At 40.4% G+C, this 15,395-nt stretch overlaps 1 protein-coding gene across 1 annotated transcript in view; it reads left to right on the plus strand.

Annotated features, from left to right (window-relative positions):
* Positions 1–15,395, plus strand: part of LOC105906701 (A disintegrin and metalloproteinase with thrombospondin motifs 2-like) — a 143,317-nt gene that overhangs the window by 37,616 nt on the left and 90,306 nt on the right. The window lies entirely within an intron of this gene.

Below are 15,395 nucleotides of genomic sequence, written 5' to 3' on the forward strand. Positions count from 1 at the left end.
TTTGATTTGAAACTGTAGTTCCTTTTTTTACATATTCAATGTTTGTCATTCATTTTTTTTAATGATTTGATAATATCCACATCATTCAGGTTGCAGATTCCTTACATAAATCCGATAAGTATTTGAAGGTGTTTAGGTAGAGTCTGGTGTCTTCCTGTGACTTTTGGTCTACAGATGTCTCAGAACTCTGGACATCTTTTCTACCTGGATTTCTCTGACTGCTCTCTCTGGTGTATACAACCCCCCTGAGCCAATGAAAAAAAATGCTTTCAAAGTGCTTTTACAAATGTTCACTGGGATGCTGCAGTTCTACTGACACCGTTCCTCCCAGCTGCTCTATGGAAGGCCAATGGCTTTTTCATTGCATGCGTTGAAACAAAAAATACAAAAAATAAAAAGTCTTGGCCTAAAAGCAACTTGGAATTCACCCTTAGCCAGACGTGTGGAATTGCCAGTGAATGCTAGAGAGCCAGGATAAGGACAGTTTTAATATGCCCAGTGGCCTCGCAGCTCGGGCTGCTGCATCCAGGGCTGCCTCTGTGGCTTTGGAGACAGCAGATATGGAAGAGAGTGAAGGGACACTGAAACTAAACCTTTGAGCTAATTATGTAAAGGTAAGAACTGTGTTTGTGTAAGAAAGATATGCAATGGTAACATTGCAATCCATTTGTGAGTGTCTGACCTGTAAGTATTCGGTTTTAAAATCAAATGTCATAATTTCTTAGCTCTAATTGCAAGCAGTTGTTTTACAACTTTGTTTATTTCGTGAGATTTTGAGAGCATAAACAAAAATAAAATTAAGGAAAAGTGAGGTTAAACCAGGCACGACCTTATGATTCATTTGTCTTCATCAAGACACCAGAAGATACAAAGGCTTTGACACAAGGCTGATTTCAAATTCATGTAAATATCGTAGAACTAAATACTTACGAATGGAGAGTCATTCAGAATAAATACTATAGCATTCTGCTTGGAATATGTCAAACATGTGCCCTGGTTTAAACCAAGATCACACAGAAATGGCTCTTCCACTGGGCTCTAAGGATCAGATGGGGCCTGAAATGCACTGAGCCCAGGTTCTTTTCTCTGTGCTGCTGTGGGGAAGGAAGTACAGTGGGATCACTGCCATCCTGGCTTTAATGAGCGGAATTATTCACATGTTGGAAAAACAGGTTCATTTTTCAGCTGCAGCGCTAGCCACTGCCCTGTGCTATTGACCATTACTAGAACCATACTCCCTGTTCCATTGACCTTTAACCTTACTGCACTGTTCCATTGACCATTACTTAAGCAATATAGTACGAGTGCGCGTGGGGTAGGTAAGGGATATTCCCACGGGTGGTGATCGGCCGTAGCCACGAGGCCATAACTATAACCTTACTCCACTGTTCCGTTGACCTTTGACCTTACTGCACTGTTCTCCCACCTCTTCCCTCGTCATTTCTCGTCTCTTTCTTGAAATATGTCTCAAGGGATCCATTTTTTGTCTGCATATTTGCACACTATGTATTTAGTGATATAGTTACAGGTTCAATATATTATATATATATATTCAATATTTTAAAGACTGGATGAACTGCTTGAAGTTTTTAACAATCTTACTGAACTCATTTTCAGAAGCACAAACATAACATTGACTATTCAAAAAAGAATAGTACAATGTAGAATGGTAATGTTTCAGACATGAAATTGTTGGTGTCTAGGTTAGAATACTGTTGCTTTAAGTAAAACCGGTTAACCGGATGTAACTGGATAGATTCACAAGGAAAATTCAGGCCTTATTCTCTAACACACAAGCCATACTCACTACAAGACAACCTATTGATTATACTTAACTGAAAAGCAAGGCTATGTGTGCTGTAGCCAATCATTGTATAAATGGTGTGCTACTGTGTTAAGGTGTCTATCCAGGCCACTGTGGCCTCATTTGGTTCTCCTTACTGGGTGAAATGGGAGCGAGGCCCACCATGCTGTTAGCCACCAGAAGAACAGAATAGGCTTTAATTGATTGATATTAAATCACAGTCCTTCTCATTGGTCAGGAGCAGGTCTACTCCGCTGTGCAGTATCTCCAGTAGATCCTCTCTTTTGAGTGTAACAGTAACACAACCTTCTCCCTTTCTCTCTTTCTCTAATCAGGTTTGCCTTGTTATCTGATCTGATCTTATCTTTGACAGGATGAATTTACAGCACTTTGCTGAAGGTTCAGGCCAGCTTTGTGAGGCAGGGTCAGTTTGTTCACACGGTTGATCCTCCTGTTGGGGTCTTAGAGAAAAAGAGCTTATGGATGTTGGTGGGTGGGTGGTTATTTAAGAAAGTGAGAAAGTTTTTTTTAAGTTGATGGTGATAAGCCAGTGAAAATTCCAGAAGCTATAGTCAATACTTGTTGGAAAAAACACTCAGATGGATTGTAGCTAAAACTACTTAAGTCTGCACTATTGATGGGAAAAAACAACTTTTCAGCATTAATAATGGGAGGGATACCTTATGATGAACGTCAAATTAAAGATTAGACATTATGCTGATATTATTTGTAAAATAGTTTTTTGACGGAGGCATACATATTCTGTTTCACCGTCTTCTTTCATATTCCTTTTCTTTTTCACCTTTGTTATAGTCTCGACAGTCTTGACTTTCTCTGTTGCCAGCGATGCATTGTTCTTCCCTTGGAGTGTCCTCATCTCTACTCCGGTCCACTGTCCTCTGTCTCCCCTTCTGTCAACTCTACAGATCGTCTCTGAGTCTGTGACAGCCTCCTTTTGCCTCTTTTCATCTCTTCTCTCTCCCTCCATTTCTGCTGCGGTCACAATGCCATTGTGTTCGCTTCATTCTAAGAAGACATCTATGATCATTATTGGTGTGCAAAAATGTAGTTTTTATTGAGTTATTGCTTTTAAAAATGTGTGTAATCTGTACAATTTCTGGATAAAATGTTGAGGCTACTATGCTTTTTTTTCCGTTTCTTTTGGTTCAGTTCTGCAATGGTTAAACATAGCCTAACTGTCATATAGAAAATCCAATTATTATCTGATTGCCTCTTATTACCTCTGCCAGGGAGGATATGTCTTCCCCCCGTGTCCGTCTGTTGGGTGGTTGTTTTTGTTTGTTTGTTTGTTAGCAGGATTATACAAAAACTACTTGCACAATTTTCATGAAACTTGGTGGAAAGGTGTAGCATGAGCTAAGCATGAACCCATAGAGTGGATCTGACTCACAGGGCCTGCATGAACCCATAGAGTGGATCTGACTCACGGGGCCTGCATGAACCATTGAGATAAATGGCATTTTCCCTTTGGTGCAGGTCTGCACTCTACTGAGGCCATTCTAGTTTCTCAAAGAAAAGGAATGGGGTGACGGTGCAAAGTAGGCCTGCACTGAAAGTTACAAAGTAACATTGACAAGCTATGTCAAAAAATCTGACAAAGTTTGTCACATTGCAGTCTAGATAAAGGAAAACTAATGTTAATTTGGTAACATCCTTCCATGCTAGCAAACTCAAACTTAATTTGTTTTGCCTTGTTTTAAGTGTTTTTCACAATTTGTTTCCAAATCTGGAAATCTGGTCACCCTACTTTAGATATTTTTTTAACAATTCCTCTCTAAATATGGAAAGCTGCAATATAGTATTTCATATCACATTTATATCAATATTGAATCCGAATTGAATCGAGTTGTTGAATCAAATTGTTAAATCAAATTGTTGGCTTGTGAATCAAAATCAAATTAAATTGGGGCATCTGTGCCAATACCCAGTTCTACTGATCATATTGAAATAAGGATTATGACATGTCTATCTGTCTGTCTGTCTGTCTGTCTGTCTGTCTGTCTGTCTGTCTGTCTGTCTGTCTGTCTGTCTGTCTGTCTGACTGACTGACTGACTTTCTATCCATCCATCCATCCCATCCCATCCATCAATCCTTACCAATATCTTTATTTAGTGTCATTGTCTTGTGTAGAACTGAATGCCATTCAGAAAATGGTCCTTTAAAAATGATCTTGCTCTCACAATCTCTCACCTGACCATTGAAAATATTTAACAGCGATTACTTCTTTGTGGCCTTGCAAGTCTTTTAGTGCACTTGATCTGTTTTACTTTGACATTTTCATGAATATCCCTCCCTGAGGGGCTTTGCACCCTGCCTGCCTCCTCCCCCCCTCCTCCCTCCCCCCTTCAGTATGTGATGAGTGCAGAACAAAGGGCCTGTTTCTCTCATGTGCTGATGCTGTCGTTGTCCCTCATTCCCAGTCGGCCTGAAAACTGAAATTCCAGCTCTGGTATTTTCTTCATGACTGACCTTCCAGGGAAAATGTGAGGAGCTGCTGAAAAACTGGACATGTTTATTAGATCTATCGAGATTCAACTCTAATGAATAATGTGAATGCTTTAGAAATATGGTTAATACTTTTGTTTCATATGATGTACATTGACAATTGAAATGAAAATTGTACACATATCCGTAGGTATAAAAAAACAGATATACAATAACTAAAGGTGTCCTTCTGGGATACTGATAATGTACAGTTTTACAGTTTGATCACAGCCAGTGTAGGTAGTGGAGGAGGCAAATGCTCTTCTCCAGTGATGTGTGTTTCAATACCTCCAGGATCTTATAACACACATCATGTATTAATAATAGCAGGTGTTGGAATCATTACCAACAGAATTGATGTTTCCCTTTCATGCAGGTTTAAAAAAGAAAAAGAAAACCCAGCTGTGGCCTGCCCCAACAAGCAATTTATTCCTTTATTTCTCGTGCTTTGATCCATCTCTTCTCAAGAGGCTGAGAAATCAGACTAGGGAGAGCAGCCTCATAAAATTCAAAGGTATACGAGGTGGAGTTTTTTTTTTTTTTTTGCCCCGTCTTCTCCTTGTCTGTCGTCCATGGCGATTTCAACGGTGTTTTGACAGGTTCAAGGAAATCTGAGAGTTGGAGAGCGAGCAAGTAAACAGCAGGATTGGCTTTGGAGTCAGGAGGCAGAAGTCACGGCTTTCTCATGCAAAAATCAAAATGTTGGGACTTGTTATTGCTGTTGGTATTCATGGTATTCAAGTGTTCTAAGAAGAGAGCTTAACTGAGCAGTACAGTACAACACAAGAAGCTAGGCTCTAATCATAGTTATCATAGTTTCATGGCAGTAATTAAAATATGTATCAATGCTGTGCCACTCAGACCTGTTGAGTAGTTGCTAGTTCCACTGACATTGTACCTGATTGTTATTAGATCCAGAGCTTACGGTATGAAGGGTGGAATTCAATGACCAGGCCCACTTTAAGTTGACTAGCCACAGTATTTACTTTAAACAGGGTTTCAAAATGTTGCGAAATGTTCCATAAAGGTTTGTTGAGAAAAAAGGTTAAATAGATTTTGAACAATTGATTTGTATTTATTGGCTGTATTGCTGTGCTCTGTGGCTTATGATTCCAAGTGCTGGGTCTTCTGATGCAGGAGCTCTCTGGCACATCTCTCAATGCTTATAACCCAGCATCCAGTCCTCCACATGTTAGCCATCATTATGACAAGGGCAGATGTACCACATATGGTCTAAACAAAAATAACTAGCTAATATTGCAAGCTAATGCATTCTATTTTCATTGTGTGTTTCTGCTGGTTATAGTAACGTGGATTGGTGGGTTGTCATTTCTATTCAATGTTTGCCAACATTCTGAAATAAGCTGTTCAAACTTGCAAAGAGGTCGCCATGAAAAAAATGGCTAGTTGACAGAGCATTATAAGACTGCTGTTATTATGAAGTGAACAAATACGTTGTGCTCTATTAGAAGACAGAGTTATCACAGTCTCAGTTCACACCGTGTAGGAGGCTTTAAAAGGACAATATACTGTGAAAGTCAAGCAAAATATAATTTCTACATACTGAAAACAGCTACTGTATAGTTTTGACCAATATATTACAAAATAGCACGTGATATTAGGCCTATTGTGTATAAAGGCAGAATATACAATGCTGTTTATGTTACCCTTCAATTGCACCATTTAATCAATTCAATGTTTGAACAGTTATTGAAGTAAAAATGAAAAAAAAAATCATCATAGTGGCATAGTATATATAATCCTTATCTATTTTTTTTTTTTTGATTTAAACTAACAAGCCCTACCCCCAGGTAGGTAGGACTCAAGGTACAAGAACTCATAAGGCATTCAAAATGCCTGGAAAACTATCATTAAATTACATTTCAGGTTTGAGTTGGAGATATGGAAAACATTTCTTTCTCTAGATGAGAGGACCAGATGAAGAATAAAAGGGTTAACCGTCTGGGTTTGGGGGCAGGGAAGGAAGTGGAGAAGTTGAGAGATTGTGTGGTAATGAAGAAACACAGTGAGGCATGACTGGCCATCGGATTGCCGTGATTAGTAGGCCGAGCTTGTTCCAAGGCTGCTGTGGGCCTCAGCATTTGTTTTTCAAACCGACTGGCAGAGATGCAGTCACCCTGTTTGCTTGTATAACAAGCTTTTTCTTTAATCACCAGTGGTTATACATATTGGACAACCAACTGTCTAATTGCTGTATTTCTATCAGTGCCTTACTACAAGCGGTTAAAGATGGACCTTAGAGGAAGGAGCACTTTTACAGTTGAGTGTGTGTTTTGTCTTTTTTCTCTATCGCATATGGCTTACAATGTTAGACCTGTGGGGTCATACCTTTGATTCAGATTTCTATAATCATGAGCTCAACATCCAACCAAGTATGTGACCGTGGGAGTGGTGATGGATGCATGCCTGCCTGCATGCGTGATCCCTGGCTCCTGGGGTGGGGCGCAGAGCTCCTGGGGTGGGGCGCAGGGCCTGGATGGAAGTGAGTAAGGTGGAGGCAGACAGTTTCCCGTTTCTCTGATTGGTCTACAGGCTACCAGGGGAGAAGGTGTCCTCTGATTGGTCTACAGGCTACCAGGGGAGAAGGTGTCCTCTGAATGCAATTGGTTATTGAGCTCTAGCTGTCACTGTGCAGGAGCTAGAGGGGAAGAACCTCATTTCTTACTGTTGCTAGGTTACAGGTATATTTATTAGAGGAGAGAGAGAGAGAGAGACAGAGAGAGAGAGAGAGAGAGAGAGAGAGAGAGATGCTGAAGCAGAAGCAGAAGCAGAGATCCCTGGGTCTGACTCCATAATGAGATGTACGCTCTTCAAAGTTTATATTCTAAAACTGGGCCCTGCAACATTGCCCTACAATATCGGTGCATATGGGCTTTCTGAGTTAAGTTTGAAGTTTTAGGCCACGTTCAAGTAAATCTGAATACGAATACATTCCCACAAGTTATTCATACTGAGCCTGAGACCATGTCTTGCAGTTGCGAGTTGTATTTATCTTCTTATAAATCTTCACAACCGCAGATAAATCACTGTATATTGGCTGGGGGGAGGTCCCCACTCACTGGGTACAAATCACCTCTCAGATGAATTAGAGTAGTTTTAACATTCATTACTGTGCTGCTTACATTTAAAAGCCATTGCGATCCTCATTGCCTTATACCGATTTAAAATATGTGGTCCCAAAACAGTCAGTTCTGACTACTTGAGATCATTTGTCAACTTTCCTAGATCAGTGACACCTCACATTTCAAAGTAAAAATAATTGATGAAAGCATATTGTGCACTTGAAGGTGAGAACTATTTCTAGGCAAAATAATTGCCTTATCATTGAGGTTAGAGATGGCAAATCAGCATTACTCTTTAACAGGTGGTAACAGGTTCAGCTTCCCAAGCCCTTGTGTCATAGAGTAGAGAAGCCAAACCTGAGGACACTAAAGCACTAATAATTAGTCATGTGTATTGAGCTGTTTCCCAAGTGTGAAGCAGAGGACTCTTTTCTATGACTCCAGGTGACAAGACAGGTGAAAGACAAGTGACATCAGCAGGTCATAGGTCACGCTTGGCCCAGACCTTTTTTAACATATAGATTGACTGGCTGCTTTTACATTTGGTCAAATAGTTCAGGGCGGTTCATTTTAGAATCATTTTAATTATTTTCATGAATCAATTTGGTTAGCTTGAAACATGCTAGACCTCAGCTAACTTACTCGTTCTTCCACTTCTGCCAGTGAGCTAGCTAGCCAGCTTGAATTTTTGAAAGGTGTATTTGACCAGTGTTGGCAATAAAGGAGGGGAGCCATAGCCCCCTGACTGACATTTCATGGAAAACGTAATTTTTGATCATTTGGCTATACGTTAATGTTGCTAATTATCCTGGAGACAAGAAGTACTGTTTTCTGATTGGCTGGAAGGTGTCTCAATATTTCTTTAAAACGGGACACCTATTAAGTAGATCAGGTAAAAACGTGTAATCACCGTTCAATATCATCGCTCTGAAAACTTTGAATGGGAACTATAGCAATGATTGTAATAAACGCTTGATTGAAAAGCTGCCCATTGAAAGAGGCTACTACAGTGAGTGTGTAGCGAGGCATGCTAAAGAAAAAACTAAATAAACGCCCTTACTTATTACACATCTCTTCAGAATGCTGCAGAAAGTTCTATTAAATTGAATGGGCCATCCCAACTTTCGGAGGTCAAATATTTCTTGATAATGATCGCTGAAAAAGAATAATGACCGCTGAAAAAGAATAATGACAGCCGAAAAAGAATAATGACCGCTGCCATTGACAACGGGTGTTTCGCTTCTTATTCACATCTTTCATATCCTTCTGCAAGTAGTCGGAACGGAACGGAAATTCATTCATTCATTCAAACTTGAAGTCAAGTTTTCAACTCCTGAAACTATAACTCTTTGAGGAGTACATTCACAAATATGTGAAGAGCTCTGGCCGGTCCCTGGGGAGTATGATCACAAATATGTTATTAGAATGTTAGAGAACAAAGAGCTCGGTATTGAGAAATATTTTCACATTTTGTCACAGCTAATAATGAAACTGTAGAACGTTAGTATGGGAAAACAAACTCACTCTCTAGGGCACGACATTGTTAAAAGAACTCACTCTTCAAAAGGTTAAAACTCTTTTTTTTTCTCAGCAGAAGCCACAAAATGACAACAAAATCATATATATATGTAAACCCATTCCCTGTATGTGCACTGTATGTATGTGTCAACACAACAGATTTGTGTTTTTAATTCCTTCATGAACTTATTGTTTTGTAAGTGTGTGTTCAAACATTCGTAACTAACTGTAGTAAAACTTGTAATTAATGTATCTTAAAGAAATGCTCTGTAAAGTCCCATCAGTAAACTGCTTACAACACTCATACTATTAGAACATTTGTGAGCATCTTTGTGCTTATATTTCATATTTAGTTGTGTAAGAGGGTCACTATGGGGCTACTGAAGTAATGGATTTAAGAAATATAAGATGAAATTGGAATACAAGATCAATACGCTTTTTTGAATAAGATTTTCCTTTTTTTATTCTTTGTGAAAATAGTGGGTTTTCAGTCTGAGATTTCGGCCCCTGTTGGTTCAGTCCCAGTGAGGCTCCATCTCCAAATGGTTTGTCGCACACATAGTGATGAATGGGCCTCCCATGGTCTTTTGAATGCATGCGTTCCTCTAGCACCTGCACCCCCCCGCATCCTCATGCTAACAGATGGTATGGTGGAGTTGACCTTTAAGACTGGGGTTTTCATTTCCAGACAGGATTGGGTAATTAATCTGTGGTATCACTATCCTCTCTAAGACACAGTTGATTTAGATAACGCATCACCCTATTTTCCCTGCACTCCAGTAAAGTGCATTGTATCTAATCAGAGCGCGCATGCTTTGAATCTTCCAAACTGCATCCTTTTCGTACAGTATCATCTACCCAATTCAATTGATCATGTAAGGTTTTGCATAAAACCAAATGATACCTGTTTAACCTATTTCACCATACAAAGCCAAATTAAGATTCTCACGCCAAGCTCTAAATACTAAGATTAATATCTGGCAAAGTATGTGTGCAGAGCTCATTTGTTGCTATGTGACTGTATCATACCCAAGAACAGACATGCTCACACACACACACACACACACAGACACGCACACACACACACACAGACACACAGACACGCACACACACACACACACACACAGACACGCACACACACACACACACACACAGACACGCACACACACACACACACACACACACACACACAGACACGCACACAGACACACACAGACACGCACACAGACACACACAAACACGCACACAGACACGCAAACAGACACACACAGACACGCACACAGACACACACAGACACGCACACAGACACACACAAACACGCACACTCACAGACACGCACACAGACACACACAAACACGCACACAGACACGCACACAGACACACACAGACACGCACACAGACACACACAGACACGCACACAGACACACACAAACACGCACACAGACACACACAGCTCTTATAAAACTGTTAGAAGATATACGGCAGAATACTGATTCAGGTAAAATATCAGTTCTGCTGCATTTGACGCTGTAGATCATAGAAAACTGATGGGCAGATTGGGTAGGACTTTTCCAGAGCAGTCCTTAATTGGTTCAGGACTTGTTTAGAAGGCCAGAGTTACTTTGTCACCTTTGGCCGTTATGAATCTGATAGAATGGCTATGACATGGGGAGTCCCCCAGGGATCCGTTCTCGGACCTCTTCGGTTCAATCTCTATATCCTGTCTTTGGGCCCAATTCTACAGAACAACAGCATTGATCATACACACTGATACACTGATACACACATGGTTATGCATGATGATACGCGCTGTTCTGACTCAATGTGTCAATGTTTTAGAGCAAATAAACAATTGGATGAGCAAAAATGTTCTTCAAGGAAAAGATAGATACTGTGTCTGGCAACAGAGAGAAGAGAAGTAGCATTAGCAAACACCTCGACTCTTGGACTCTTAAAAACCCAAGTCCAAAATCTTGGCATTCTAATAGACTTAGATCTCACCATTACTATCCATATCAAACCAATCACCAATACACACACACACACACACACACACACACACACACAACCTTATATCATCTGGACATTATAGCCACAATCAAGGGTTTGGTATCCCAAAACATTCAGAGAAGCGTGGTCATGCTTTTATTTCCAGTAGGGTGGACTACTGTAATGGTCTCTTAAGGGCTCTTCTCAAAAAGACCATTAAACAGCTGTAGCTCACATTTCTCTTTTCATGTATGCATTTCATTACTTTATGTACTGTGTGTGTGTGCAAATCAATATAAATATAAATATTTATAAATGATCCATTATTGATTTGAACTCTTACGAGCTTTGGCTTGATGTTTAATTTGGATGTTCCTTTTTCTTTTATTCATTGAAAGCACATTGAACTGCCTCTGTGTATGAAATGTGCTATAGAAATAAACCTTCCTTGCCTTGATGAATTGAATTTCCTCTCTAAACATAACCTTGACTCCAATCTTGCCTTAATCAGTTTTACATACACTGGTATCATACTCATAAACTTTATATGTTTTGCATATCTATAGTTTCAGAAGATATATATCATCTTGGATATTAGATATATGTATTAGATGTATGTATCTATCTGTAAGATAAATAGATAGATACAAATGTCTAATTATCACCAACAGCAACAGTGATCTTGAGTGGTTGCTACGTATATCTGTGAGTGTTTATCTGAGCATCGCTCCAAGATTAACTTTGGCTGATCAAATTTTATCTCGGAGACATTCCACACATTTGACATAACTCCTTTTTCAAACACTAGGCCAAGAACATCTGGAACGTCGGGAAGAGCAGGAAGAAAGGCATGCAGGGCGTCACTTAGGCCATGGATCTGCTATGGAATGTCTTAGTTTTCTCTCTTTCTTCCTGTCTCGCTCCCTTTCCCGCTCACTCGTTCTCCCGTTGTCACCTTTCTCTACTGATTCCGAAAGTCCTATCATGACACACTCATTTCCAGGCTCCTCATTTGTCTGTCACTTTCCCTTTTTGGTTGTTTTCCTCTCCTTCACTGCCCTGCGCTCTCTCCCTTCCTGTTTCCATGCCAAATCCTCCTTCCCATGCTTGCTTCATTTCCTGTTTTCACTCTCTTGCCTCCCTCTCTCTGCCTCTCTAGTGATCGGCAGATGAACAGATCAAGTTTGTTTGCTCTGAAAATAAGGCTAGCAAGTTTTGCAGAATCCCTGTCCCGAAAACATAATGAGGCTGTGTTTGTGTGCTGTGTATGTGTGTGGTGAGTGTGTGTTGTGTGTGTGTGCGTGTGCGTGTGTGTTGTGTGTGTGTGTGTGTGTGTGTGTGTTTGTGGTGAGTGTGTGTGTTTTGCGTGTGTGCGTGTGTGTGTGTGCGTGTGTGTTTTGTGTGTGTTGTGTTGTGTGTGTGTTTGTGGTGAGTGTGCGTGTGCGTGTGTTGTGTGTGTGTGTGTGTGTTGTGTGTGTGTGTGTTGTGTGTGTGTGTTTTGCGTGTGTGTGTTGTGTTGTGTGTGTGTGTTCTGTGAGCCAGCATGGCACTAGGGTCTGACAACATCCCACATCCTGACTGAAAGACTCCTCCCTGGGTGACCCTGTTAGGAGGCTAAGTGGTGTTTTAGAGCCTTTCTTACACCGCTGTGAGCTCTTTGTATTTATGTGAGGCCCAGGAATAGCACACTCCCTCCCCACCTGCCACATTAAACCGTCCAAAAAACACAAGCAGATTCACTCACTTCAGAAAGTTGAGAAACCTCTCTAGGAAAAAAAAAAACCCTCCCTAGGCAGCTCTTTAAGTTCAAGTGCAGTGTCCAGGAAACAACAGGCGGAGTTCAGCGTTGGATTTCCTGGAAATTAATACAAAAATTGAAAGGCAAACAAACAAGTATAGAAATAATTATGCAATCTCTCATCTCATGTCTTGATTATATTTGAAAATATTTGGATATTTCTCTCTCTTTTTAATTTTGAATGAAAATGAAAACTGTTCCAATAGTTCCAACGGGTTTCTGGAATGAGTAAACACTGTGTGTGTTCTGCACCACCTCCCTTTCCCTCCGCTCATTGGGACGCATGCAGTGTTCCATTGCCTGTTAAGATCATGCAAAATGATATTGATCACTGAACACCCCTCCTTAAGTCTTATTAAGGTGAAATTAGATATGAATAATTGCATACTTGTGACCTGTCAAGTAAAATCAGAGACCCACCCTACAACTGTATATAATGATGCAAAGTAATCCCAGACATTGCATACCACTCATAACTATTCTAAACTTCCATTATGGCTGCTGCCCATTCCCAGTCCACTCTTTTGATGGGGCTTGATGATGGAATCACCAAACTGGCAGAGGTCTGAAATGCAGTGATGAATGCACTGCTGAAGCAAACCCAATGCATAGTTTAAACATGTCTGTGTGACACATGCACACATAAGCAACAATTAAAGGATAGGGCTGATGGAACAGAACGATGTGCCCTGTGTGTGCAGGTCCTTTTATGAATTTGATACGAGGGTCTGAAAAAGAGGCATTACAAAGTTTTTGTCTACAACTACAACAAGCTAACTAGCTAACAAACAGAAGGCTTGCCTTGCCAAAACCAACAAGAGAACAGTTGGTCCTGATAAGAATTAGCTAACTGATGTCTTGGAGCCATGTTTGGCAACATCCTGTTGGAAAAGCCAGTTGTACATGTTTTGAGGGATCCAGAGCAGAGTGCTACATAGTCAATAGCTTGGTCAGCCAGTAAGAATGACTGGTGTGTTAACCTCTCCTTCATATGATCATGAATACCATCCAAAGGAATTTGAAGATGTTTAAAAAACCTACTACCTAAAAAAAAATACCTTAAAGTATTTACTTCCATAATGTTAGTGCATAATACATAAATGGTTGATAAAATAAAGAGATGTGCAAGTGTGTAATATTTGAATGTGATATGAAGCACTTTTCTTTCTTCAGAAATACTGGATAAAAGCATTTTTGATTGTCCATAAAAGATTCATGCAATGACTCTCTCCATCCATAACCAGTTGTGGAATACAACTCCCATAATCCATCATCACTAGACTGTTTGCCTACTTCCTGTTCTTCCACACCCTGTTCTTGGAAAAAAATGAACATGGTGTTCTCTCTTAGATCCCTCTGAGTCTTTGATGTTTTATTCAGAGTCTCCTCTACAAGCCAAGGGTGAGCCATTGTCCAGTCCTCTCCTCCCTTCTCCACTGCTTTGCTCCAATCGATCCGTCCGTGTCTCAGAGTCCCTGGCGTCATCTTTCCTCCCTGACACCGTGTGTGCCTCTCTGCACTCTGCTTGGTATTCTGGACTGGGGACATCTCATGCAGCACATCGCAGATCCATCAGCTCTTGTCAGAGAGCCCTGCATTACCTCTAAAGAAATTGGGGGATGAGCATAGAGAGATATACAGGCATCACATGAAGAAAAGCAAGGAAGAATTTAAAAAAGAAGACAAAAAAAAAACATATAAAAAAAATTGTATCCAGCCCAAATACTATAGTTCACACATAATACATAGTCTACACATACGATGTACACATGACTGATACATAATGCATTTATTTATGTTGGACACCTGCAACATACGTGCTCACATTACATGAACCAATTATATGTTGTTAAAAGCCAAACTAAATGTGACCTCATCATTGTGTTACCATAAAACTTGAATTGCTGACTATGTTCATGGTGATATAGTTCAATGTTGACATTTCTAAAAATGTAGGTTTCCATTTTAGTGGTCCTACTAGTTCTTTCAATTAGTGATCCAGTGATGCTTTCCCTTCTTTACTGACAACTCTCCCTCTATATATCTGCAGCAAAAATCCTCTCTTGCTCCCTCTCACATTTGTCAAAACAAGAGGTTCAAAAGAGAATCACTATATGCATGTATAGTGCAGCAGATGTGTGTGTGTGTGTGTGTGCGTGTGTGTGTGTGTGTGTGTGTGTGTGTGTGTGTGTGTGTGTGCGTGTGTCTGTCTGTCGAGTACTCCCTTTAGATATGCGAGTGGAAGCAGTCAGAAGAGTGGTAATTACCAGTTGTCTAAACAGACAGATGGCATTAGCAAGAGTGATGGGTCATTTTCAGAGTGGTAGCTGCAGAGCAAGGAGCTGAAGGTGGGATTACCTGACATCCTAAATTAGTAGCATCGCTGACATCTTTTGTGTCTTTCTGTGGTGGTGTTCGCTTGAGATGCCTTTCTTTGGTCCTGTGACAGTTAACGGTGACATATATCTCTGTTCCTGTCTCTTTGTGGAAAAGGGGTCATTCAGACGTAGTGCCCTTCCAGAGCCACAGAGGCAAAAAATGATATGAGGTCTTTTCACACCTGAGACTTACTCAAGGCTCAGTGGTAGAGAGTTTGGACACTTACAGTCCACTTAGGAGGAACTGTGTTCTATTGTAGGGAAAACTCTACATATACTCTACTGCAGCGCCACAGCCTGTGTCTCACTCTCTGGAACC

Source organism: Clupea harengus, chromosome 20, assembly GCF_900700415.2.
Source record: "Clupea harengus chromosome 20, Ch_v2.0.2, whole genome shotgun sequence".
Taxonomy (NCBI): domain Eukaryota; kingdom Metazoa; phylum Chordata; class Actinopteri; order Clupeiformes; family Clupeidae; genus Clupea; species Clupea harengus.